Raw genomic sequence first — 27,762 nt, 5'->3', positions numbered from 1 at the left:
CACAAAAATATCGATAATTGACGCTGGCGACGCTGGAGCTGGTATGATAGTTTTTCGGCGTGAGAATTATATATGCAATGTTCTGAGTATACGAGAAAATATGAACTGGGGATTTTTTTTCGAATCCAGTGAACTTCTGACATGTTTTTTTTTACCTCATTCGTTCTTGTCTAGTAATTTGGGATACTTTTTTTTACGTCAAAGGATCCGGCTCAAAGGCAACAAAAAGAGTACACAAAAAAGACCGTTACTCGCCGCAGAAGTAAAAAGTAAAGAATAGCCAAAATGTGGGATCTTAATCGTACCCAGTGAACGTATATAACATGTTTTTACAATTTCCGTTCATGTCTAGCCGTCTGGGACACATAAATAAGAGTTTATAATCCTTTTCATATGCAGTGACATTATAAAAATTTCAAAGAGTTAATGGCAAGCTTTTTACCTTTGTTGATCTTCTCTAGCCGTCTGGGACATCATAAATAAGAGTTCATAATTCGTGCGTATGTATTTATGTATGGGGAAGAGAGAGAGAGAGAGAGAGAGAGAGAATAAGTAAGCTGAGACACCAACCAGTAAGCCATCTCTACTCACACAGCCAAACCCAAGCCTCTATAGAACGTATTACACAACCTGCTGACACGCGATCCCTACACAATCCACTCGTCAGCCACTCCCTCCCTCCCTCGCTCCCTCTCCCTCTCTCTAGCCCTTCAGTCTATCTACGTGGACCTCTCTGTAAGGCCTATGCAGAGGAGGGTGGGAGAGAGGGAAGGGGGAAGAGTTAAAAAGGGAAGTGGGAAGAAGAAAGGAAGAGGAGACGGAGAAGAGGGGTTGAGGGATAAAGGGAAGATGGAGATAGGAAGAGAAAATGAGAGAAGTTTAAGAGAGGGAGAAGGGAGAAGACTGAATAGAAGGAAAGAGGAGAGAGGGGAGGGGAGGAAAACAGAAGGAAGAGATAAGAAGTACGAAGGGAGAAGGAGAAAGGGAGGAAAGGGAGAAGGGAGGAAAAATAAGGAAGGGAAAAGATTGAATGGGAAGAAAAAGAGGATAGGGGAAGGAGAGGAAAATAGTGGAAAGAGAGAGAAAGAAAAAACTGAGAAGGGAAAAAGAGAAGAGAGGAAGGAAAGAGTATGGAAAAGGGAGAAAAGTGGAGAAGGAAGGAAGAGAGGTACAGAAGACGAGGAGGAAAAAAGGGAGGGGTTCTGAGAGGCCTATATTCAATTTACTTTCCCATTTTTTTTTCTATTGACACGAAAAGTTTACGCATCAGATTGTCAACTTGGCGCGTAGGAGAAAAAAGTGTGAGGGGAAAAAACATGTCAGGGGAAAAATGTCTGGGAAAATGATGGTTGGGAGGGTACGATTCTCTCTCTCTCTCTCTCTCTCTCTCTCTCTCTCTCTCTCTCTCTCTCTCGCAATGGTTGTAATTAGTTTTATTTTTCAATTAGTTTATTGATGAAAACGTTGTCATCAAAATTTTATTCGTCATTATTAGGTTTAACTTTTTTTTCTAAGTGTTTCATTGCTTATTGCAGTTCATTGAGTGCATGGGAAAGTTCGTGTGTATGAGTGTGTGTGTGTGTGTGGGTGTGTGTGTGTGTGTGTGGGTGTGGGTGTGGGTGTGCGTGCGTGTATGTGATAATTGCACGCCCCTTTGGTAAGTAAGTATATATAAACATGGAAAAAGCGTTTGGTTCAGTTTGATGTCCGTGTCACAAGTGAGGGTCATACGCGTTCGAAACAGGTTAATAAAAAAACACGGCCAGACATGTTCATTTTTTATTCACGAGTCAGGTAAACCTTTGTGGGTCGTTCGTTACTCTGTAGTTTTTACATTATTTTTTTTCTCTTTCGCTTTTTCGTGATGTTCCCTTAGTTTTTCTCTTCATTTCGAAATTTTGCAGTTTTTTTTTCATTTTTTTTTTCTCTTTCTCTCTCTTTTCCGCGATGTTCTCTTAGTTTTTCTCTTCATTTCGTAATATTGTAGTTTTTTTTCCCTCTTTTCCGTGATGTTCGTTGTTAGTCCTTCTATTCATTTCGTAATTTTGCAGTTTTTTCATTTTTTTCTCCTTTTCTCTCTTTTCCGCGATGTTCTCTTAGTTTTTCTCTTCATTATTTTTTTTTCGTTCTCTGTTAGGTTTGTTTTTTTTTTTCATTTTTGTATTTTTTTCATTATTTTTTTTCTTTCTCTTTTCCGTGATGTTCTCTGTTAGGTTTTCTTTTCATTTCGTAATTTTGCAGTTTTTTCATTATTTTTTCTCTTTCTCTCTTTTCCGTGATGTTCTCTGTTAGGTTTTCTTTTCATTTCGTAATTTTGCAGTTTTTTCATTATTTTCGTGATGATCGTTGTTTTCGTTTGTATTGTTATTTATTCATTTTGTATATTTGTTTTTTTTCATTATTCTCTTTCTCTCTTTTCCGTGATGTTCGCCGTTAGTACTTTTCATTTCGTAATATTGTAGTTTCTTTCATTATATTTTTCTCTTTTTCTCTCTTCCGTGATGTTCTTCGTTAATCCTTCTCTTCATTTCGTTAGACTGCAGGTTTTTTCACGTCACTTTTCTTTTTCGTTCTATTTTCCGTGATCTTCGTTATTTTTAAGTGTATTTCGTAACATTGTAATTTTTATTTTTTTCTGTGCTAATTTCCGTTATATTCTTCGTTAGTGTCTTCATTTTATTTGGTAACATTGCAGTCTGTTCATATTACATCAGTTTTCATTTTTTTTTGTTAGGTTTTTTCTTTTCTTTCGCAACATTGCAGTTTTATTATTTTTTCCCGGGTTAAAATCAACAGTTCCCACATACTATTTTCGTCAGATTCGTTTTTTCTCGTATTTCCATCAATAATTTTCTTAGTGTACCTTCTTGCTAGTATTTCCATCAATAGGTTTCTTTCGTCTTTTAACTAACTATTAATGATTCACTGTTTTGTAGCTCACTTTCGTCTCATCATTTAATTACCTTTCTTTCGTTTGTCAGTCTTTTGTACTTCTATTCAGCATTCCTCGATAGGCAAGGGTTGTATTCAGAATTTCTCGATGGGCAAGGCATTCAGCATCACTCTATCGGTAAGGTCAGCCATTAACCAACCAACAAACGCTCCGTCAACCACAAACACTCAAGGACAGGTGGAGGACGAGAGGGACGACCTTAGCGGCAACACCTTCCCAGTCTTGCTGCAGCTCCTCCTCCTCCTCTGCACAGCTGTCAAGACGAACCCAATAGTGGACCCAGCAGCCGCTGTAACGGTGGTGGCGGCTCCTCTCTCCTCAGTCTCCCTCCCACTCCCAATCTTACCCCCTTTAACAGCACCTTCCAATGTCCCTTCGTTCCCAGCATCTTGTCTTCCAATCATCGCAGTTCTTTCTTCAGTCTCTTTTGCTATCCAGTCTTCGCAGTCTCTTTTCTGGCCCTCTCTCCTTTCCTGTCTTCGCAGTCCCTTTCAAATACCCTTGCTTAGCCCTATTTCATTCCATTTTCTTCTCATTCCCTTCCACAGTCCCTTCCTCAGCCTCTTGTCCATTCCACTTCCTTCGGTGTTCCTTCCTCAGCTCCTTCTCCAATCTAGTCTCTTTGCAATCACTTTTAAATTCCCTTCCCTCTCCCTCTTCTCAATCTGTTTCCCCTTCAGTTTCTTCCATAGCCCCTTCCTCAGCCCCATGTCAAAGACCGTATCAGTCTTCATTTTTTTTCAATCTCTTCTTAAGTCCTTTCCCAGTCCAGTCAATCACAGTCCTTTCCCACTCTCTCCTATTCCCTGCCAGTCACTTCTTCACCCCACTTCTCAATCCAGTCCCCTAGAAGTCTTTTTTTCAAGGTATCTCCCAACCCCATACGTATGCTAGTCCCCTCTTAGTCTTCTTTAATCCTCCACCTCACCCCCTTCACCTCCCAGTCCCTTCGCTACCTCCTCTCCATTCCACTCCCTTCCTCCACCTCACCCCCTTCACCTCCCAGTCCCTTCGCTACCTCCTCTCCATTCCACTCCCTTCCTCCACCTCACCCCCTTCACCTCCCAATCCCTTCGTTACCTCATCTCCATTCCACTCCCTCCACCTCACCCCCTTCACCTCCCAGTCCCTTCGTTACCTCATCTCCATTCCACTCCCTTCCTCCACCTCACCCCCTTCACCTCCCAGTCCCTTCGTTGCCGCTCCATCCCCGTCCCTTCCTCGGCCCTTCCGCTGTCCTTCGCCTCCCTGAACCCGCCCAGCTGCTGCATTCAATATCCATCCAGTATTAGTCCGCCTGGCATCGCATTTATCCATATTGCAATTGCCTGATATAGTTTATTGGTTCGGCTGTTCTTCTGTTTCCCCCGCCACGACCAGAGCACACGCCGGAGAGACCTTCAACCCGCCCACTCGATCCCCTCGCTTCCCGTTTGTTATTTTGCCCGTTACTTGTGTTTCTTAATGGTTCAAGTTTAAAGTTAATGGGATGTTTTTTTTTTATTGAGTTTGTTTACTTTATGCCTTGAAGTTCACCTTGACCTTCTATTTTATTTTGGGGGATGTTTCGTTCCTCCACTCACCTTGATCTTATTTTGGGGTTCGTTTCCTTCTCCCTCCACCCTCCTCCCTCCCTTCTTTTCCCTTCCGTCTGCATCTTACGTTCCCTTCCCTTCCCATCACCCAGGTCCCATCACCAACCGTTCCTTCATCCACTCTTCCATCACCAACCCTTCCCCTATCCACCAGTCCCATCACCAGCCCTTCCCCTATCCACCAGTCCCTTCACCACCCCTTCCCCTATCCACCAGTCTCATCACAAACCCTTACCTTATCCACCAGTCCCATCACCAGTCATTCCCCTATCCACCAGTCCCATTACCAATCATTCCCCTATCGACCAGTCCCATCACCAGCCCTTCCCATATCCACCAGTCCCATCACCAGCCCTTCCCCTATCCACCAGTCCCATCACCAGCCCTTCCCATATCCACCAGTCCCATCAGCATCCCTTCCCCTATCCACCAGTCCCATCACCAGCCCTTCCCCTATCCACCAGTCCCATCACCAGCCCTTCCCCTATCCACCAGTCCCATCACCAGCCCTTCCCCTATCCACCAGCTCCATCATCAACCCTTTCCCTATCCACCAGTCCCATCATCTACCCTATCCACCAGTCCCATCACCAGCCCTTCCCTCTCCACCAGTCCCATCACCAGCCCTTCCCCTATCCACCAGTCCCATCACCAGCCCTTCCCCTATCCACCAGTCCCATCACCAGCCCTTCCCCTCTCCACCAGTCCCATCACCAGCCCTTCCCCTATCCACCAGTCCCATCACCAGCCCTTCCCCTCTCCACCAGTCCCATCAGCAGCCCTTCCCCTAACCACCAGTCCCATCACCAGCCCCCTCTCCACCAGTCCCATCAGCAGCCCCCTCTCCACCCAGTCCCATCAGCAGCCCTTCCCTATCCACCAGTCCCATCACCAGCCCTTCCTCTCCACCAGTCCCATCACCAGCCCTTCCCCTATCCACCAGTCCCATCACCAGCCCTTCCCCTATCCACCAGTCCCATCAGCAGCCCTTCCCCTATCCACCAGTCCCATCACCAGCCCTTCCCCTCTCCACCAGTCCCATCAGCAGCCCTTCCCCTATCCACCAGTCCCATCACCAGCCCTTCCCCTCTCCACCAGTCCCATCAGCAGCCCTTCCCCTATCCACCAGTTTCATCATCAACCCTTTCCCTATCCACCAGTCCCATCACCAGCCCTTCCCCTATCCACCAGTCCCATCAGCAGCCCTTCCCCTATCCACCAGTCCCATCACCAGCCCTTCCCCTATCCACCAGTCCCATCACCAGCCCTTCCCCTATCCACCAGCTCCATCATCAACCCTTTCCCTATCCACCAGTCCCATCGCCATCCCCTCCCCTATCCACCAGTCCCATCACCAGACCTTCCCCTATCCACCAGTCCCATCACAAACCCTTCCCTTATCCAGCAGTCCCATCACCAGACATTTCCCTATCCACCAGTCCCATCACCAACCCTTCCCTTATCCACCAGTCCCATCACCAACCCTTCCCCTATCTACCAGTCCCATCACCAACCCTTCCCCTCCCCTCCTCTTTCCCTTCCTCTTCTCTTCCTTCCCTCATCCTCCTACCTTCACCCCTCCCTTCCTCTCGTCCTCCCCCTTTCTGTCCTCCACCCTCTCCCCATCCTTATCTTCCCTCCCTTCTTCACCATGCATCTACTTCCCTTCACCCCTTCCTCCTCTCCCCTCCCCCCCTTCTCCCCTCCCCCCTCCGCCAGTCTTTCCTTGTCACCTCTCTAAATTTTCCTCCCCACAGAACTTTCAATGGATAAACTTTCCTCATTTTTCCTCTTGCATTGCCCTCCCTCTCTCCCCTCCCCTCCCTCCGTCTACCTCTCTCCCTCCCCTCTATTCTCCCTCTCTTCTCTTTCTTCTCTCTCCCACCTTCTCCCTTCACCCCTCCCTTCCTCTAGTTTTCCTCTTCTTCCTTCTCTTTTTTTCTTCCTTCCCTTTCTCTTCTTCCTTTCACACTCCCTTAACTCCCCTCTTCCTCCCCACCCCTTCTTTCTCTCTCTCTCTTCTCTTCCTTCCTACTCCTTCTTTCTCTCCTCCTTTCTCTTCCTTCTTCCTCTTCCTTCCCTTCCTTCTCCCTTTCCCTTCTTTCTGTTTCCCTTTGACCTTCCCCTTCCCTCCCTTCTCTTCCTTCCCTCTCCCTCATTCTCCCTTCGCCCCTCCCTTCCTCTCACTTCCCATCCTTTCCCTCTCTCCCTCACACTATTTTCCTCCTTTGCTTTCTCTCCTTCCTCTCACCCTCCTCTCCCTCTCTCTCTCCCTCCCATTCCTCTCCCCTTCACTCTTCCCCTCTCTTCTCCCCTCTCCCTCAACTCTTCCCCTTACAATCCCTTCCTCCTCCTCCTCTCCTCCTCAATACTTGCCTCTTCCTTCCCACACACCCTCTCTTCCCCTCTCCTCTTCCCCTCCCTCCCCTCCCCCCTGGTCTCTCCCCTCTGAAGTGTGTGAGGGGGAGAAAAAAAAACAGGAAAAAAACGGGGAATATTTGGCTATTTTGGTCGTTCGCTTCCTGTATTGTTCCAGTTTTTTTTTTTTTTTTTTTTTTTTTTTTTTTTTTTTTAGTGCCCTGGTTTCATGTTGGACTTTTTTTTTTAGCTGCGTTTGTTTGTAGATTCATGCGTGTTTGTGTGTGTAGTGGAGGGGTGGGGGAGGGGGAGGTAGAGGTAGGTGTGTGTGTGTGTGTGTGTGTGTGTGTGTGTGTGTGTGTGTGTATGTGTTTACAAGTCAGCGTTGTCTATCGTATATGAACGGTGATGTGTGTGTGTGTTTTTTTCATATCTATTTCTCCATTAAACTGACTGATGTATGTGAGGTGCTTTTTACATGTAATTCTTTCTTTATCAAACTGGCTGATATATGTGATGGTTTTAAAAGGTCATTGTTTGTGTTCTCTCCCTTGTACAGGTGGAAGGAGACTGGTCAAGGAACGTCAGAGGATTGGTAAGTACACTGGCGTTCTTTCTGTTGAGTAAGTAACCAGGCAAAGTAGGTAAAAGTATGTGTAAGTATAGGTAAGTATGTAGGTAGGTAGAGGGAAGTGTGAGACATGGGGAGGAGAAGGAAGGAAGACGAGAGAGGAAGGGTAGGGAAGGAAGAGTGAAAAGAAAGGAAGGGAGGGAAAGGAGGGAGAGAGGAAAGAAGAAAGAAGGGAGAGAGAGAGAGAGAGAGAGAGAGAGAGAGAGAGAGAGAGAGAGAGAGAGAGAGAGAGAGAGAGAGAGAGAGAGAGAGAGAGAGAGAGAGAGAGAGAAGAGAATGGCATATTAGGCTTAGTTAGTACGTGGGTGACTTATCTATTTTTTCCCTTGTGGTTTTTTTTTTATTATCATCAACGAGTTTATTATTTGATTTGCGTTCCTTGCTTTCTTCGGTCATAATGGTAAGGTCTCTGTCTACCTTTCAAATCATCGGTGTTTCTGAGACTTTTTTTATGAGCATAGTTTTAAGTTTTTTTGTTGGTGGTGAAGGGAAGGACCCTCTCCCTCATATCATAATTTTTGGAAGACATTATTTTGTATCCTGTCTTATTTTTTACCTCCGGACATTGTAATTAACCACGACTCCTCCCTTCTATGATGACGGGGAAAAATATGGTTGGGGGGCAATGATATAACCCCTTCACTCTATAATCTACGCAAGTCTACCATGAGTTTATCCTTGAAAGTGGGGGAGGATGTTACCCTTTCACATCATAATCTACCCAAGTCTACCATGAGTTTATCCTTGAAAGTGGGCGAGGATGTTGCCCTTTCACATCATAATCTACGCAAGTCTACCATGAGTTTATCCTTGCAAGTGGGCGAGGATGTTGCCCTTTCACATCATAATCTACGCAAGTCTACCATGAGTTTATCCTTGAAAGTGGGCGAGGATGTTGCCCTTTCACATCATAATCTACGCAAGTCTACCATGAGTTTATCCTTGCATAATCTACGCAAGTCTACCATGAGTTTATCCTTGCAAGTGGGTAACTACAGTCTACCATGAGTTTATCCTTGAAAGTGGGCGAGGATGTTGCCCTTTCACTTCATAATCTACGCAAGTCTACCATGAGTTTATCCTTGCAAGTGGGCGAAGATGTTACCCTTTCACTTCATAATCTACGCAAGTCTACCATGAGTTTATCCTTGCAAGGGGCCATAAAAAGAAATATACGTCACCGGTACTGGAGAGGTTGTTAGGGAGCGCCGTGTTCTTTTCTATATAATACATCCAATTTTAGCAGGAGTTTATGATGTAGACAGGTTTAGAGTGAGGATATTCTTGAACGTGACCATAAAAAATCGTATACCTCACTGGGCAGGCACTGAGGGAGGTCCTTGGCCATACAATTTATATTTTCTTCATAATGTATCCAATTTCAGCAAAAGTATATGATTTAGGTTAGTCTACCATGAGTTATCCTTCGACGAGACCTTAAAAAACAGTATACTTCATTTGCGCTGGACAGACAGATAGTTAGGGAGAGCCATAGCCATATAATTTATCCTTTCTTCATAATATAGACAATTTTAGCAAGAGTTCATGATTTAGACAAGTTTACCGTGAGTTTATCCTTGAAAGTGACCATTAAAAAGAAGTATACATCACTGAACAGCCAGGTAGAGAGCGCCATTCATGTTTTCTCCATAATATAGACAATTTCAGCAAGAGTTCATGATTTAGACAAGTTTACCGTGAGTTTATCCTTGAACGTGACCATTAAAAAGAAGTATACATCACTGAACAGCCAGTTAGAGAGCGCCATTCATCTTTTCCATATCATCAATTTCAGCAAAGTTCATGATTTGAACAAAGTTACCGTGAGTTTATCCTTGAAAGTGACCATTAAAAGAAGTATACATCAATTTCAGCAGAGTTCGTGATTTAGACAAGTTTATCATTCATCTTTTCTTCATAATATATCCAATTTCAGCAAGAGTTCATGATTTAGACAAGTTTACCGTGAATTTATCCTTGAACGTGACCATTAAAAAGAAGTATACATCACTGAACAGCCAGGTAGAGAACGCCATGGCCTGTATTATGGAAAAAAAGCTTACCTGTATTGAAATATAGACACGTAGACATACAGGACTTTACCTTTTGACAGAGAGAGAGAGAGAGACAGATAGAGACAGGTGGAGGGTATGAAAGGAACAAAACAGCACGAACAACCACAGACAGCCGAGCACGTAAATTAATACAGAAAAAGCTTACCTACCTTGAAATAATTAGGGGGCACCATGGCCAGACAGCTCATCTTTCCTTCATAATATATTCAATTTTAGCAAGAGTACAATTTAGACAAGTTTACCATAAGTCTTTCCTTCAACGAGACCATTAAACAAGAAGTATACGTCACAGGATAGCAAGGTAGGAAGCGCCATGGCCAAACAGCTCATCTTTCCTTCATAATACATTCAGTTTTAGCGAGAGTACAATTTAGACAAGTTTACCATAAGTCTTTCCTTCAACGAGACCATTAAACAAGAAGTATAAGTCACTGGAGAGCCAGGTAGAGCGCACCATGGCCATAGAGTTCATCTTTTTTTCATAATACATTCAGTTTTAGCGAGAGTACAATTTAGACAAGTTTACCATAAGTCTTTCCTTCAATGAGACCATTAAACAAGAAGTATACGTCACAGGATAGCAAGGTAGAGCGCACCATGGCCATACAGTTCATCTTTTTTTCATAATACATTCAATTTTAGCAAGAGTACAATTTAGACAAGTTTACCATAAGTCTTTCCTTCAACGAGACCATTAAACAAGAAGTATACGTCACAGGATAGCAAGGTAGAGCACACCATGGCCATACAATTTGTCTTTTCCTCACAAACATAAAAATTTAGCAAGGGTTCATAATCTAGGCAAGTTTACCGTGAGTTTATTATTGAAAGAGACCATCACACGTTGCCGGACAGGCCGTTGGGGCGCGCCATGGCCATACAATTTATCTTTTCCTCATAATACGGGCAGCGTTAGCAAGAGTTTCGCCGTGCAGAGGGGCCGCGCAAAAAGGGAACATGTCATTAGCCTTTCGCGAGGGGGAAGGAAATAATGAGAGCCACGCAGCGCCGGAGAGGGGAATGGACAGGACCGTTAGACAGGCAGGTTAATTAATGGGGAAAAAAAGCTTACCTGTGTTGAAATATAGACACGTAGACATGCAGGCCTCTACCTTTAGACAGAGAGAGAGACAGATCGAGACAGGTGGAGGGTATGAAAGGAACAAAACAGCACGAACAGCCACAGACAGCCAAGCACGTCAGTTAATACAAAAAAAAAGCTTACCTACGTCGAAATAGTTAGGCCTCATGAAAAAGACACATAGGCCTCTACCTTTTGAACGGGAGAGGAAGGCAGGTAAAAGCAATTAGTGGGAATGAAAGGAACAGGACAGCACAGACAAGGATAGACAGACAAACACGTTATTTACTGAGAAAAGAATTACCTGTGCTGAAATATAGGCTCATGAAATAGATGTATAGGCCTCTACCTTTTAAGTGAGATAGACAGGTAGAGGGAATGAACGAAGGGGTAGGTAGGCCTAACCATCATTAGAGAAACATGGAAATGAATGCGAAAAAAAGTTACCTGTGTTGAAATATAGGCTCATGCAGTAGACTCATAGGCCTCTACCTTGTAATTTAGACAGGTAGACAGAGGCAATTAGAGGGAAAGAGAAGGGTAGGAAAGCATCGTTAGACAACCACATTAATTAATACTGATAAAACATTACCCGCATCGAAATATTATAGGCTCATGCAGTAGACGTGTAGGCCTATACTTTTTAACCGAGACAGACAGACTGGATATGTTTGTGTTTTATTCCCTTAAGCTGTGTCCATTGATATAAAAAAAAAAGACCGACAGGTGTGCCCTTAAGCCGTTTCCATTGATGTAGAAAAATATAGACAGGTAGAAGCTAATTGAGAGAATGAATGAAAGGGTTAGAAAGCATCGTTAGACAAGCAGGTAAGGTAGTTAATTAGTGAAAAGAGTGACCTGCTTTGATACAACGGACCGTGCAGTAAAGGTGGGTATAGTCGGAGGGTCAGGTCATTTTATACAAAGGAAGGGGTCAAATTTTATCGAGTGAGGTCAACTTATATGGAGGAGAAAGTCGAATTTAGATGATGTCAGATTATAGGGAGGCTTAGGTCAGACTATGTTTAGGATGAGGTCAAAATCTATGGAAGGTCAAATCAAAATATATGGAAAATGTGGTCAACAACGAGCCATCCGTCTTCTCTCCTCGTCTTCGCGTTGTTCGCTCGTTTTATATGTTTGTAGTTCGTCCGGAAGGGTGTGGGTTCCGGTTGATGACGGCTGATGAAAGTCCTCATTTGCTGATCCTAGTGTCAGTTCATCACAGCTTCCCACGGCCAAAAGCACGACGTGTTGTTGAACATGGAAGGTCAAATCAAAATATATATGGTGAATGTGGTCAAGTATGTGGAGGATGAGGTCAAAATCTGTGGAAGGTCAAATCAAAATATGTGGAGAATGAGGTCAAATACGGAAGATCAGGTCAAAATACATGGAAGGTCAAGTCAAAATATATGGAAGATGAGGTCAAAATCTATGGAAGGTCAAATCAAAATATATGGAAAATGTGGTCAAATATGGAAGATGAGGTCAAAATCTATGGAAGGTCAACTCAAAATATATGGAGGATGAGGTCAAGTATGGAAAATCAGGTCAAAATATATAGAGTAAGGTCAAAATATAAATGGAGAAGCGAGTCTTTTTTTTTTTCATTTACTGGGATACAGAAAAAAAAATTATCCATGTTTAAAATCTTTCCCAAGCATTACATTTGCGTGCCTGAGAGAGAGAGAGAGAGAGAGAGGGAGAGGGGACATGACAGCATCCTTAGACACCGATAGTTCAACATACGGATGCACTGTGGCGTAAACTGACCAAGGGGAGCAAGGATTTATCGATGAATATTCCTCCCTCTCTCTCTCTCTCTCCCCTTCTCTCTCTCTTTCTTTCTCAGGGGGGAGGGGAGAAAAAGGAGAGAGTTTGAACCTTCCCTTCACCCTCTCTCTCTCTTTCCCTCTCCCTCTTGAGCTTCAGGGAGAGGGGGAAAGAGAGGGGAAGAGAGAGGGAGGGAAGTCTAAATATTCTTCTCCCTCTCTTTCTCTCTCTCGAGCATCATGGAGGAAGGGACGGGAGGAAAAGAAGAGGGGAAAGAGAGAATGAGAGAAGAGGTTGTGCAATGTGCACTCCCCTTTCTCCATCTATCTATCTATCTATATCTGTCTGTCTATCTATATCTATCTATCGTTATCTGTCTATAGCTATCTTTGTCTTGAACGTCAGGGAGAGAGAAATAGAGAAAAGGGAGAAAGAGGGATAGAAAGGGAGTTTGTGGATTCTTCTCTTTTTTTTCTCTCCCTCTCTTAAACTTCAGGAAGGGAGGGAGTGGAAGAGGGAGTAAGGGAGAGGAAGGGGAGGTCTGAACAATTGTATTTCTCTCTCTCTCTCTCTCTCTCTCTCTCTCTCTCTCTCTCTCTCTCTCTCTCTCTCTCCCTCCCTTAAACTTCAGGGAGAGAAATAGGGAGAGATAAGGAAGTTTATGTATCCCATCTCTCTCTTTCTCTCTTTCTCTACTTCACCCTCTCTTAAACTTCAGGGAGGGAGAGGAAGGAAAGGAAAGTAAAGGGAAGTCTGAGTAAGTCTTTCCCTTCAATAGGCTCAAATGACCCCTTCATCCCTCACTCTCAATATGGCCCTTCCCTTCACCAGCCCTTACCGCCCCTCACCATCCATCACGCTCTCAATGGCGCCCCTCAGACCCTCACAACGACTTCACTAAACCATTTCCCTGTTGCCTCACTCTTTCTCGCCTTATTGATGTCACTCACTCACTCACTCACTCGCTAACGTGATTATGAATATTTTTTTTACTCCTTTTTTTCTACTTGTTTTTCTCAGTCAGTCACTCAGTTTCTCACTCACGTAACTCTCCCTTCTCCCTTCTTCTGTCCTTTCTTTCGTTTCTCCCTCTTCTTCCTTCGTTATTTTTCTACCTCCCTTCCTTTCTTTCTCTCTCTACCTACCTACAACCATTATCTCCCTCGCTCTCCCTCCCTCCCTCGCTCTCTTTCTTCCTACCTCCCTACCTACCTCTCTCCCTCTCCTCCTCTCTCTCTCTCTACGTACCTACCCAAGTATATTTCTTAAGCCAGTCAAACCCTTCCAGCACGAAGATGAAGCGTTCTTAATCTTCGCTTCCTCGCTGCAGTTTCATATTCAGCATTTCTCTCAAGGCTCGTTTCGCAGTCGCTTGGTATAACGAGAATCTGCCGGAATGATAGCAGTAGTAGTAGTAGTAGTAGTAGTAGTAGTAGTCATAGTAGTGGTAGTGGTAGTAGTAATTGTTTGTAAGGAATTGGTAAGCTAGTAACATTATATTGAAAGAGAAGCTGAAAGGAAGGAAGGAACCAAGAAAGGGAAAAGAGAAGGAAGGAAGGAAAGAGAATTAGAAAAGAAAGGGAAATAGATAGTGAAGGAAGAAGAGGGAAAGACGAAAGGTAGAAAGAGAAATAATGAAAGAAGGAGAGGAGAAGAGGAAAGGAAGGAAGGAAGGAAGGATAGGAAAAGATGAAAGGAAGGAAAGAAGGAAGACTGGTAGTGAAGTAAGAAGAGAAAAGGGAAAGAATAAAAAGATAGGAAGGAAGAAGAATAGGCAGGGAAGGAGGGAAACAAGAGACGAACGAAGGAAAGAAAGAATGAAGGAAAGAAATGAAGGAATGTAGATAGAAAGTTACAGAAAGAAAGGCAGGAAAGAAGAAAGATAGACAGTGAAGGAGGGCAACAAGAAATGAACGAAGGCAAAAAATAGTGAAGGAAAGAAAGGAAGGAATTGAGATAGATAGTTAAAGGAAGAGAGACAGGAAGAACGATAGACAGTGAAGGACGGAAACAGGGGACGAACGAAGGAAAGAAAGAGTGAAGGAAAGAAAGGAAGGAATGAAGATAGAAAGTTAAAGAAAGAAACACAAGAAGGACGAAAAGAAAACCGTACTAAGACCAGTGTGAACAAAACCACCTGGTATCCATCTGCTTATCCCTTAACGAACGAAAAACGACCCACGTGACCACTTTCTCGCGACCGTATCATCACACACACAATTACATAGGCAATGAAGGTCCCCCAGCACCTCTTCCCTTCCTAACAAGAGCATCGCCGCGGCATAGGGAATAAGAGGGTTGGGACGGCTTTAATGCGATCCGATCCCCTACTGAGCCTCGATATAGTGTTGGATCCTGTCTTGACTCTTGTGTCTGTCCGTTTATGGGGTGGAGAGGAGGGTGGATGCACGTAATTGGACTGGACGTGGTGGAGAGAGAGAGAGAGAGAGAGAGAGAGAGAAGGAAAGAAAAAAGAGAGAGAAAGAAAGAAAGAAAGAAAAATAAGACACAAACAATTAAAAGAAAGAAAAAGTAGGAAAAAGAAAGACAGTTAAAAGAAAGAAAGAAAGAAAGAAAGAAAAGAGAGAAAGTATATGTATGTGTGATTGGGGGGAAGGGGAGAAACAATTGAGAGAGAGAGAGAGAGAGAGAGAGAGAGAGCAATAAAGCAAGACTAGCACCACATATTTTCTCTCGCTTTAATTCTCCTTGCTTTAAACACCACCACCACCACCACCACCACAACCACAACCACAAACAACAACAACAACAACAACAACAACACTAACGCTCATTTTTCAACACCAACACCTCCACCACCAACACCATTTTCCTGCTCTTGTTTCCACCGTCATCACCATTCCCTTTCACCCACTTTCACCACCACCACCACCACCGTCATCACCACCACCTGCATTTAGTCTCCCTTGTGATCCATTAACTTGTAACGTTTTTTTTTTTTTGTTTTTTTTTTTCGTTCCTCTTAATTTTTTTTGCCTAACTTTTCTTTGTTTATCTTCTTTCTTATCTTCTTGAGTGTGTTGTATTTTTCTTTGTTTCTTCTTTTTCTTCCTTCTTTTTCTTCACGTTCTTGTTCTTCTTCCTCTTCTGTTCCTCTTCTTCTTCTTCGTCTTCTTCCTCCATTCTTTTCGTCTCCAAGTCTTCTCTTCCTACTTTTCTAATCATGTGTGTGTGTGTGTGTGTGTGTTAAAATTAATGTTACCGTGTTTTGCTTCTCATTAATCATTCTCTCTCTCTCTCTCTCTCTCTCTCTCTCTCTCTCTCTCTCTCTCTCTCTCCCTCTCTCTCTCTCTCTCTGCATCATTTTTCTCGTGGCCTGAGATTAATTGTCCGGAGTGAGTCATCATTTACGGAAGCATCTGATATTTCAAAACGTCACACGCACTCTCTATGTTTGCCGAGGGACGGGACAGCAATTAAGGACTTTTCCCGGGCCCTCAAAACTGTTTAAGCCTCCTCTTGTTACTTTCGCTCCTGGGTTGTGGAGGAATGTGCTGCTGCCTCGTTCGTGGTAGGGAGAGAGAAAGAGAGAGAGTTTTAGTGAGAGAGAGAGAGAGAGAGAGAGAGAGAGAGAGAGAGAGAGAGAGAGTTAAGAAAAGGAATAAATGAAGGAAATAAACAAAAAGGGAAAGTATAAGATTGGAAGAAATGGAAATATGGAAAGATAATCATCATTCTGGAGAGAGAGAGAGAGAGAGAGAGAGAGAGAGAGAGAGAGAGAGAGAGAGAGAGAGAGAGAGAGAGAGAGAGATTTTTTTTTTTAATGTTCAGAAAGTTTGTGTTCTATTGTTTACGTGGCAAAGGAAACATGAGAAAAAAAATTGTAATTCGCCTCCACTGCAAAAATTGTACCGAAATGAAAAAAAAAAAAAATGATAAAAAAGAAGATAAATTTGAATCAATGGAGAAATTATGTTTTTTTTTAGGCATTAATGGACACTAATTTCCTTGGGCCACTGCAAAAACAATGATACCGTAAAAAAAATTGATTATAAAAGGGGCGATTAATTTTAACCGATGGAGTAATTATGACTTCCTAGGCACTGAATGGGCGCTTATAAGTTCCTTCTGACGAAATTCAAAACTCTGAAATAAAGGAAAATAAAAGAAAATAATGAAAAGGTTCGCTCTTGTTACACTCTTCTTTTTTTGTATATTGAATTTACCTGGACGGTGCGTGGGTGGAGTCTCTTAATTGGCAGGTACTCACAGGTGGGTAAGTGGATAAGTGGAAGGGTTGGGATCGTACGTGATTGTCTGTTGAGGTATTGCGTGGAGGAGTGAGGGAGTGGAAAAGTGGAGAGGAGACGTGAGGGAAGGAAATGGTGACGGTAAAAGGGACAGGTAAAGAGAACGGAGGTAAGAAATAATGTAAATAAAAGGTAAAGGTGAAGAAAAAAAGTGATGTAAGAAATTATGTAAAAAAAAAAAGTAATTAAAATCTGAAAACCAAGACGAATGTTACGGTAAAAATAGTAAATAAAAACATCAGTAACAACAACTACCTCTTCTTCTACTACTACTACTACTACTACTACTACTACTACTACTACTACTACTACTACTACTACTACTACTACTACTACTACTACCCTTAATATTTACCTTTCCAGCTCACAAACAAACCCTGAGTCACGCTTTTCCAATATCTCACCTTACCTAACGAGAGAGAGAGAGAGAGAGAGAGAGAGAGAGAGAGAGAGAGAGAGAGAGAGAGAGAGAGAGAGAGAGAGAGAGAGAGAGAGAGAGAGAGAGAGAGAGAGTTGTTACCCACCCCCTCTTTCTCCACACCTCTCTCCTACAGTTTATAGTTTCAGCATTCACACGCGAGCAGAAATTCACACCCATATAGTTTCTCTCTCCTCCGCTAGATGGCAGGCTGTGTAGGGCGTCTTCCACCTCTTGGCACGTGTGTGAAGAGAGGCTGTGGATGAGGTGGAGTGAGGTGGAAGAAGAGATGTAGGAGGAGAAGGAAGAGATAAAGTATTCGAACCAGGAAGACAAATGAAGTAGAAATAAGAAAAGAAGCAAGGAAGGGAAGAAGATAAAACAAAGTAGATGAAGCAGAAAGAGAAGGAGGAGGAAAGGAAGAGTAAACAGGAGCAGGAAGGGAAGGTGAAAGAAGAGGAGAAAAAAAGAGAACGAGAAATATTGAGGACAGGAAAAAAAAACAGTAGAGCGAGCAAAAGAATAAGAATACAAAGGAAAGGAAGAGAGAGAAAAGGAGGAAGAGAAGTGGATTAAGGTAAAAGAAAAGATGGAAAAGAAAAAGTATTAGAGGCAGGAAAACAAAGAAAATAAAAGTATGAAAAAAAACAATGAATGGAAAAATATGAAAAAGAGGAGGAAACGAAAAAGTAGAAGCAGAAAGCGAAGAAAGAGGAAAAAAGAACAAACAGGAGGAAGAGCAGAAAGGGAAGGAGATAGAAAAGGAGAAACGTGAGAGAAAGAGAGTAAGAAGAGACCGAGGAAAAGAAGAAGAGCGCAAAGGGAAGGAAGGTGAAAGAGAAGAGAAGAGAAGAGAAAAGGAGGAAGAGGAGTATAAAGAGGAGGCGGAAGTGAGGTAGTGGATGCAATCGATATGTGGAGAGGTGGACAAATTTTAACATACTCAATTAAAGGTATACAAAAACATACAGGTAGGCAATCAAAACAAACATACAGAGAGAGAGCGCGCGAGAGAAACGGAGAAAGGATTAGATTTTAAGGCGAGGAAAGGAAGGAATTAAGCGAGGGGTAGAAATGCATGTATGGAAGGGCAGCGAGAGGGAGAGTTAGATAAATATTAATACGGTAAAGCTACATAGAAGAAACAGGAACGCAATTAATGCAGACACACCGAGAGAGAGAAACAGAGGGAGAGTTAAGAATATAGGAAGGAAAGGGAGTTTGTGAGGAATTAAAGGTAAATAAACGTAAATTCGCACAGGTAAAAATACATACAACTTACAGGTAGGTAATTAAAGTGTATTTAAAGGAGAGAAATAGACGAAGGGTTGAAACGAAAGGAATTAATAGAATGGGGGAAAATAGAGGAAGACTTCAGGTAGATATAGGGAAATAGAGTGAGTTGTAGATGCATAAAGACAGACAGACAGGCAGAGAAAGATAAAGAAAGAAAGACCTGTAAGGGAAAGTAAGAAAAGGAATGCAATAGGTTAAAGGAAGAGTTAAATTAAAGATGAATAAACGCCAATATAGTCAATTTCTTCTTTCTCTCTTTGCCTTTGAGCTGCCTCCTTTACTCTAAAAAACAAATATATCTACTGAGAGGAGAAAGAGGAATTGAGAAGGAGCTGTAAGGAAAGGGAAGGGGAAAGGTATGAAGGGAACAATTGAACGCTGATAGCCATCGTTTTCCTTCTTTTTTGCCCTTGAGCTTCCTTCTCTACTATACAAACAAATATATCTACTGAGAGGAGAAAGAGGAATTGAGAAGGAGCTGTAAGGAAAGGGGAAAGAATGGGAATAAACAATTGAACGCTGATAGCCATCGTTTTCCTTCTTTTTTGCCCTTGAGCTTCCTTCTCTACTATACAAACAAATATATCTACTGAGAGGAGAAAGAGGAATTGAGAAGGAGCTGTAAGGAAAAGGAATGGGAAAGGTATGAAGGGAACATTTAAACGCTAATATTGTCATCGTTTTCCTTCTTTTTTGCCCTTGAGTTGCCTCCTTTACAGTTAAAACAAATATATATACTAAGAGAAAAAGAAATCTAGACCTTTAAGGGAAGAGAAGGAAAGAAAGGAAGGAAAAGGAATGAAAGGAACACTTAAACGCTAATATTGTCATCGTTTTCCTTCTTTTTTGCCCTGAGTTGCCTCCTTTACAATTAAAACAAATATATATATATACTAAGAGAAAAAGAAATCTAGACCTTTAAGGGAAGAGAAGGAAAGAAAGGAAGGGAAAGGAATTAGATAGAGGAAGACTTAGACAAAACATTAATATAGTCAGTTTCTTCTTTCTTTTTTGCTCCTTAACTGTAGAAATATGCTAAGAGAAAGAGAGAGAGAGAGAGGAATAAAGAGCCATGAGGGAAAGGGAGGCAAGGCAAGGCAAGGTATGGCGTAAGCTAGAGGGAATGAAGGGACTGCATGACTGTGGAGAGGTGGAGAGGCGGTGAGGTGGAATCAACGCCGGGAGCACAAGGGGTGGAGGAGGGCTGGAAGTGACCAAGAATTTACGGATGAGAAAACAGAAAAGAGCGGCCGAGGGTTTTAGTGTGCGAAGGTGGAGCAAGGAGGCAAGAGAATAAATGGAGAGAGAGAGAGAGAGAGAGAGAGAGGAGAGAGCAAATACATACACGCAGAGAGAGAGAGAGAGAGAGAGAGAGAGAGAGAGAGAGAGAGAGAGAGAGACTGTACTCACTTCCTGCGTCTTTTCTCTCTCCAAGATTGACGTCAAAAGGGGAAAAAAGAGAGGAAAGAAAGGAAGGGAAGGGGAGAGGAGGGAAGGGAAGGGAAGGAGAGGGAGGGGACGGGGAGAGGAGGGAGGGAAGGGGAGGAAAGGGGAGGAAGGGGAAGGGGAGCTAACCAAACACACACACACACACACACACACTCACGCCATTCCCAATAACACACGCTTACCTTCTCCATAAATTCCTTCTCCCATCAATTCCTCCTCCTCCTCCTCCTCCTCCTTACATTCCCTCTTCCGCCCATTCCTGTCTCATCCATTCCTCATTCACATCCATTCATTCCCTTTCCCTCCCTTCTATTCCCTCTTTTGAATCACTACCCACCTCTTTCCTTCACACACACACACACACGCACACACACACACACACACACACACACACACACAGCGGGGGGGGAGGAGGGGGCGATGAACCCACTCTTTGACGGTCTCTCTTAACCATGTGTCAAAGAGAGAGAGAGAGAGAGAGAGAGAGAGAGAGAGAGACAAAGTTTAGCACCTGAAAAAGATCTTTAATTAATTTTCCTCTTTTCGTCCTCACCTTAAAACGAATCGAGAGTTTCTTCTGCGAGGAAAGACAAGAGAAAGTAGGAGTTTTAGGAGGAGTTTGTGGGAATCTTATCACGTAATTACTTTTGTTGTTTCTGTTATTTATCATTAGTAGTAGAAGTATTTTTATTAGTATTCCATCTCTTCAGCGGTTGGAAATGGCTTAAGCGCCTCATAATTAGTCAAGATGTTCATATAAGCTCAATGTGATGTGATGTGATGGAGAAAGGTAGAAGAAAGAATGGAGAAGAAGTAGGCGGAGAAAAGTATTAGAGGCAGGTGGTAAAAATCTCCTAAGCGTCTTATAATTAGTTAAAGTTTTCGTATAAGCTCACTGCAGAGATGACCCAAAAGTGATGATGGTTAAAGAGAGGCTTAAACGTCGACTTGGTAATTGATCTCTCCCTCTCTCCCTATCTCCACCTAATATTCCGTCAATGAGGTAGTAAAAATGATCAAATCGTCTCATTATTAGTGGTTATTTACGTTTAAACTCAATAGGGGAATGATACAAAGGTGACGGTGAATCAGAGGTGGTTGCACAGAGTTATATACCTAGAGCGCGCGAGCCAGACACTCGGGTGCGGCAACCGGAAGTACCTCGGCCGCCATCTTTGGGAGCCCAGTCCAGCCAACTCTGTGCTCCAGCCGGCAACTTCAAAGTGGAGGTAAGTGGTAGGTGGTGGTGGTGGTGGTGGTGATGATGGTGGTGGTGGTGGTGGTGGTGGTGTTGGTGGTGATGATGGTGGTGGTGGTGCTACCACCACCACCACCATCACCACCACCACCATCATCACCACCACCACCACCACCACCACCACCACCACCACCACCACCATCAAAACCACCACCACAGAGTGAGGGAAAGTGGGCTCCCCAAGATGGCTGCCGCACCAGGGTAGCTTGCCTCACCCGCCGCCAACCCCACAACACGGGAGCGCGCGCTCTAGGTATATAACTCTGTGGTTGAAGAGACTGAACGTTGACTTGGTATCCGATTTCTTCCTTCTCACCTTCGCCTTCCGTCACTCAGGTAGTAAAAATGGCCTAATCGTCTTGTTATTTGGTATATTTGCGCGTAAACTCATTGGGGAGATGATACGGAAGCTATAGAGGTGTTGAAGGGCTTGAACGTTGACTTGGTATCCGATTTCTTCCTTTTCCCCTTCGCCTTCCGTCACTCAGGTAGTAAAAATGGCCTAATCGTCTCATTAGTTCTCATATTTACGTATAACCTCAATGGGGAGATGATGCGGAAACGATGAGAGTGCAGAGGTGCTTGAACGTTGACTTCCTATCCAATTTATCTCTATTCAGTCTTCTCTTCACTCCGTCTCAAAAAATAACAACACGTCCTCAGGCATCGCTGCGCAGACCAAGAAACGCAAGCCTCTCAAAACATACTTCCTCCTTGTTCTTCCTCTTGTTTTTGTTGTTCATGTTCGTGTTCTTCTCCTCCTCCTCCTCCTCCTCCTCTTGCTCCTCCTCAACAAACCTCCTCCTTGTTCTTCCTCTTGTTCTTGTTGTTCATGTCCGTGTTCTTCTCCTCCTCCTCCTCATCCTCCTCCTCCTGCTCCTCCTCTTGCTCCTCCTCTTTCTTCTCCTCCTCTTACTCCACCTTCTCCTCCTCCTCTCTACTTACTCCACCTCCTTCACCTCAACCACTACCTCTTCCTGCTCTTCCTCCTCCTCTTCGGCTTCCACCTCCACTTCCTCCTCCTCCTCCTCCTCCAGTAAGGACAAACATGACTCAAAAATAGAAACAAAAGTAAAAAATAAAATAAAAACAAACGAGAACCAGATAAAGTTAGCCACTCGGAAATACAAGGAGAAACACGACCCAAGAAAGCGTAATGAAAACAAACGAAGAACAAATAAAGGAAAACAAACAAGATAAGTAAAGAGATAAACAAACAAAGACATCCACTCAGAAACAGAAAAAGAAGAAGAAAACAAGGAAAGAAAAAACAAAAAAAACGAAAAATAAATAGAATCGGAAATAAAAGAAAAACAAGTAGAGGAAAAAATAACAAAAAAAAAGTAAAATATATAAATGCATAAACATATCCACTCCATCCATTCCACTTCATCCACTCCACTCCACTCCATCCACTCCACTCCATTCAATTCACTCCATCCACTCCACTCCATCCAATCTACTCCATCCACTAAACTCCATCCACTCTACTCAATCTACTCCATCCACTAAACTCCATCCACTCTACTCAATCTACTCCATCCACTCCATTCCACCCACTCCATTCCATCCACTCCACTCCACTCAATCCACTCACACACAGAAGACGAAAAACAAGCCAAAAAAAAATACATAAAACCCTCGCCGTACCCTCGCCGCCACCAACCCGCTGGTCACACACTCTTCATAAAGGCGCTTCCGTGGGTGGCGAGGCCTTCGGGGAGGAGGATCTCACGCCACTTACCCTCCAAAGATGCCTGCTTCCTCTGCCCTTACTGGAGGAGGACGAGGAGGAAGTGGAGGTGGAAGTCGAAAAGGAGGAGGTGGAGTAAGAGGAGGAGGAGAAGGTGGAGTAAGAGGAGTAAAAGAAAGAGAAGGAGGAGGAGAAAAAGAACAAGAACATGAACAGCAAGAACATGACCAAAAAGGAGGAGGAGGAGGAGGAGGAGAAGGAGAGAAGAAACAGAACAAAAATAGGAAGAACAAAACCAAGTACAAGAAGAAGGAGGAGGACAAGGAGGAAGACATGGAAGAAGAGGAGGAGGACGAGGAGGAAGACATGGAAGAAGAGGAGGAGGACGAGGAGGCTTAATCAGTAGGTGGTCGTAGATGAAGAGACGGAGGAGGAGGTGATGAAAGAGGAGGAGCAGGAGGAGGATAGTAGAAGCAGAAGGAGGAACAGGAGGAGGATAGATGAAGCAGAAGAAAGCGCAGTTGGAGGTTAGGAGGAGGAGGAGGAGGAGGAAAAGACGCAGGGTAGAAGGAGGAAGAAGAGGAGTAATAGAAGGAGAAGAAAAAACAATAAGGGTGATTTTTTTAATGATTTCGTGGTAATAGTGAATGAGGAAATGAAAGAAGAGGAGGAAGAGGAGGAGGAGAAGGAGGAGGAGGAGGAGGAAGATGGTTAACAGGAAGAGGAAGAGATGCGAGAGGCTTAACCTTGATTAGTAAGAGGTCAAGGAGGAGGAAGAGGAAGAGGAGGAGGAGGAGGAGGATAATAGGATGAAAGGATAATAAGAGGATGTATGGTGATGGGATTTTATTTTTCCGACATATTTTTTTTAATTTTAATTATTTTCTGTTTTCCCTGAAGTAGTAGTAGTAGTAGTAGTAGTAGTAGTGGTGGTAGTGGTGGTGGTGATCTCTCTCTCTCTCTCTCTCTCTCTCTCTCTCTCTCTCTCTCTCTCTCTCTCTCTCTCTCTCTCTCTCTCTTACTATCATAAATAATATTACCACACCACCATCCTGTCAAGCGAGAGAGAGAGAGAGAGAGATTACCAGCTCATAATAATGTGGTCGTCAGCATCCCACCACCACCACCACCACCATCACCACCACCACCACCACCACCACCACCACCATCACCACCACCACCACCACCACCACCACCTGAAGGAGACGTTTAATCCTGCTTTGTATTCCTCTTCCCTCCTTCCTTCATTTCCCTTCTTCCCTTCCTTCCTTCCTCCTCCCTTCCTTCACTCCTTCTCTTCTTCCTTAGTTTCCCTTCCAAGTGTTCCTTCCTTCATTCCTTTTTATTTCCTTTACTTCCCTCCTTCCTGCCTTACTGCCTCCATTTCTCCTTATCTCCACTTTCCTTCTCCACTTTTCTACTCCACTTTAATCTTCCAACTCACTTCACTTACCTTTCTCCACTTCTTCGACTTTTCATCCTTCACTCAATTTTTCTTCTCCACTTTCTTTCTCTTTTCCACTCACTCCACTATCCCTCCACTTCTTCCCTTCCTTTTTCCTTCCTTCCTTCGACTTCTCCACTCCACTTTCCTCCCTTCTCTTCTCCCCTCCACTTTCCTTCCTCCACTTCCACCATTTCTCTACTTCTACACCCGCGGGCCATCAGCTGGACACAAAGACTTGCTCGCTGGTTCTTGGGGCGTTCCGGAGGCGCCACTCGATGGAGAGGTCGTTTTGCAGGCGTCACCGCACTCTCCGCCCCTCCTCCTTCTCCTCCTCCTCTTCCTCATCCTCTTCCTCTTCCTCCTCCTCTTCCTGCATCCGTCCTGTGGCTTCTTCAAGATGTGGTGGATTAACTTTTCTCTTCAAGATTTCGTCGCTGTGGTTTTCGTATTTTTCCTTTTGTTCTTGGATTTCCGACCATCAATAGGAGGAAGAGTGTGTGTGTGTGTGTGTGTGTGTGTGTGTGTGTGTGTGTGTGTGCGCGCGCGTGCGGAAAGATTTACGGTTTAGCCAGCAGTAAATTTATGTGACGAGAGATATTGTTGTCGCTTCAGGGGGCGCGAGGGGCCGACGGGAGGAGGAGGAGGAGGAGGAAGAGGAGGAGGAGGCAAGTGGAATTGGAGTTAGTTGTGGTGAGGCGACGAACCGAGAGGAATGGACTGAGGAGGAGGAAGAGGGGGAGGAGGAGCAGGAGGAAGAAGAAGATGAAGAAGAAGAGGAGCAGCAGCAGCAACAAGAGGAGGAAGAGGAGGAGCAGGATAGGAGAAGAAGAAGAAAAAAAAAGAGGAGGAGGAGGAGGAGGAGGAAGAAGAAGAAGAAGAAGAAGAAGAAGAAGAAGAAGAAGAGGAGCAGCAGCAGCAACAAGAGGAGGAAGAGGAGGAGCAGGATGGGAGAAGAAGAAGAAAAAAAGAAGAGGAGGAGGAGGAGGAGGAAGCTGGAGGCATGTCAGCAGGTCTTCAGGAGACGGAGTTTTCAGATGATTTGCCTTCAAAGCTTAGAGGCAGGTGAAGCGAGAGAAGAGGAGGAGGAGGAGAAAGAGGAGGAGGAGGAGGAGGAGGAAGAGAGGAGCAACGAACCACCTCGACGGACGACCTTGACGGATTGACTTTCTGAAGATCTGAAAGTCAATCTCTCCTTAAACCCGAAGTACCGTTTTCTGTGGTAATGAATAATAAAAGGAAATGGGAAGCAGATTTGAGGTTGGCTGTTCGGGTAACCATAGCAACGGCGCCAACATACCTTTCTCAACCTGTATTATGAGACATTTCGCCTCCCAAGAACACATATTTGACAAGGCTTTCGTAGGAGTTGTGGGCATTTCCAGGGATAGTTTTATGACCCTGGTGGTAGTGTGACCCTTCCTCTGTACCGTGAACCTTAAGAAACACATATTTGACAAGGCTTTCGTAGGAGTTGTGGGCATTTCCAGGGATAGTTTTATGACCCTGGTGGTAGTGTGACCCTTCTTCTGTGCCATGAACCTAAAGGAACACTCACTAGAACCCGATTGACCCCCTCTTTGACCTTTAGAAATAGCTGATGTGATATGGCAAAGCGTCTTGTAATACCAATCTTTACAACAATAAACATTTCAATTCAATTCAATTTCTATCTCTCTCTTTTCAATTTCTCGTAAGTTTCGTGGCGTGCAGAGGTCGTGTGGATGTGTGGGAAAGTGAAATTCAGCGGCCTTTGCAACAGATAACGTAACTTCATAATACGTATCATCAAAGCATAGGACCAAAGGCTGTCCTCGTAAGGGGAAACCAATCTCCTCCTGGCAGCTGTTGATGACGCCGGCCGTTGGTGTTGTGACATGGCGCCCTGCACTGAATATGGTACGCGGGCTTTCATAACACGTCTTGTCATGTTATTGAAGAAAGACCTCCGTTGCCCTTTAGTTCGATTTTCGTCAGCAACACCACAAAGACGGATCCGTGGGAAGACTGGTGGAAAAAAAAGCGTCCAGTGTTTGTTATTACGAAGAGAGGAGGAGAGAAGACAAGAGAACAGAAGAGAAGAGAAGAGAAGAGCAGAGAAGGGTAGAGAACAGAAGGTAAGGCAAGACAGGAGAAAGGCAGAGGAAAGGAGAGGAGGAGAAGGAAGAAAACAAAATCAAAGAAATAAACAAATAAAAACCGATAACATTTAAGTAGAAGGAGGAGGAATTCGAAAAGGAAAATAAAAAGAGAGAGAATCGAAGGAATGAAGGAGGAGGAAGAGTGGTGGTGGAGGAGGAGGAGGAGGAACCAAGCAAGAAGAGTACGAAAAGGAAGAGAAGAGGAGGAGGAGGAGGAGAACAAGAGCGTCACACATTCCCGTCACACAAACTCTTTTGACGGAAATTAAAACTCTCTCTCTCTCTCTCTCTCTCTCTCTCTCTCTCTCTCTCTCTCTCTCTCTCTCTCTCTCTCTCTCTCTCTCTCTCTCTCTCTCTCTCTCTCTCTCTCTCTCTCTCTCTCTCTCTCTCTTCATTTTCTTTTGTTTCACATCTTCTTTTAATTGACTTTTTCTTTTTTTCTTTTTAACCATTTTTCTTTGGGTTTTTTTATTTTCCATTTTATTTTTATTCTGATCTTTTTTTTTCATTTTTCCTGTGTGTGTGTGTGTGTGTGTGTGTGTGTGTGTGTGTGTGTGTGTGTGTGTGTGTGTGTGTGTGTGTGTGTGTGTGTTGGAAGGCTATTAACTTTCCTTCATTAATTTCTTTTCAAAGTCATTTTATTTTCGTCATTTTTTTTACCGAATTTTCATTGCGTGCAAGTAAAATGGTGTCATGTTTTATTGTTTTTTCCTTTTCATTTATTTTTCCTGCCTAATTTTCCTCTTCTTACTCTCTTTTCTTTCATTTCTTTCCCTTTTCAATTCATTTCCCTCAATTTACTTCTGCTGTCTTCTGTTTTTTTTCTTTACTATATTTCTTTTCATTTCACTTCAATTCTCTCCCTCTTTTTTTTCTAATTCCTAACCTTCCCCCTTCCCCTTTTTGCCCTACTTCTTAATACCCTTTTCCTTGCCTTTCCTTCATTTTCTTCTATTTCTGATACATGTGTCCTTTCCTACCTCTTTCTGCCTTTTCCTTAATATTTTACTTTTCTTCTATACTTTTGTTTCTTTATTTCCTACTTTCCTTTCCTTATTCTACTCTTTCCCTTCCCTCCTCTACGTCTTCCTTCCCTTTATTTTTACCTTATACTTTCATCTCCTTTCCTTTTCACCCGTTTACATTTTGGTTCTCTCTCCCTTCCGTCTCCCCTTCATGTTGTTGTTTTTGTTTTTTACCCTTTCCTTTCCCTCCTCTGCATCTTCCTTTCATTTTTCCCCTTTTACCCTTTGCTCCTCCCTCCCTTCCTTCTCCCTTTCACACACTCTTTTTTTCGTCCCATTCAATCTTGCTCCTGTTTCC

The 27,762-nt window shown here is 43.6% G+C and overlaps 1 long non-coding RNA gene across 4 annotated transcripts in view; it reads left to right on the top strand.

The window, feature by feature from the left end:
• Positions 1-27,762, top strand: part of LOC126997041 (uncharacterized) — a 264,289-nt gene that overhangs the window by 196,659 nt on the left and 39,868 nt on the right. For all 4 annotated transcript variants that reach the window (XR_007751861.1, XR_007751860.1, XR_007751862.1 and 1 more), the window contains exon 5: positions 7,466-7,501. This is a non-coding gene — a long non-coding RNA (uncharacterized LOC126997041). The remainder of the gene's footprint in view (positions 1-7,465; positions 7,502-27,762) is intronic.

This window comes from Eriocheir sinensis, chromosome 11 (assembly GCF_024679095.1).
Source record: "Eriocheir sinensis breed Jianghai 21 chromosome 11, ASM2467909v1, whole genome shotgun sequence".
Lineage (NCBI taxonomy): Eukaryota > Metazoa > Arthropoda > Malacostraca > Decapoda > Varunidae > Eriocheir > Eriocheir sinensis.
This window is presented reverse-complemented; position numbering and strand designations above follow the sequence as displayed.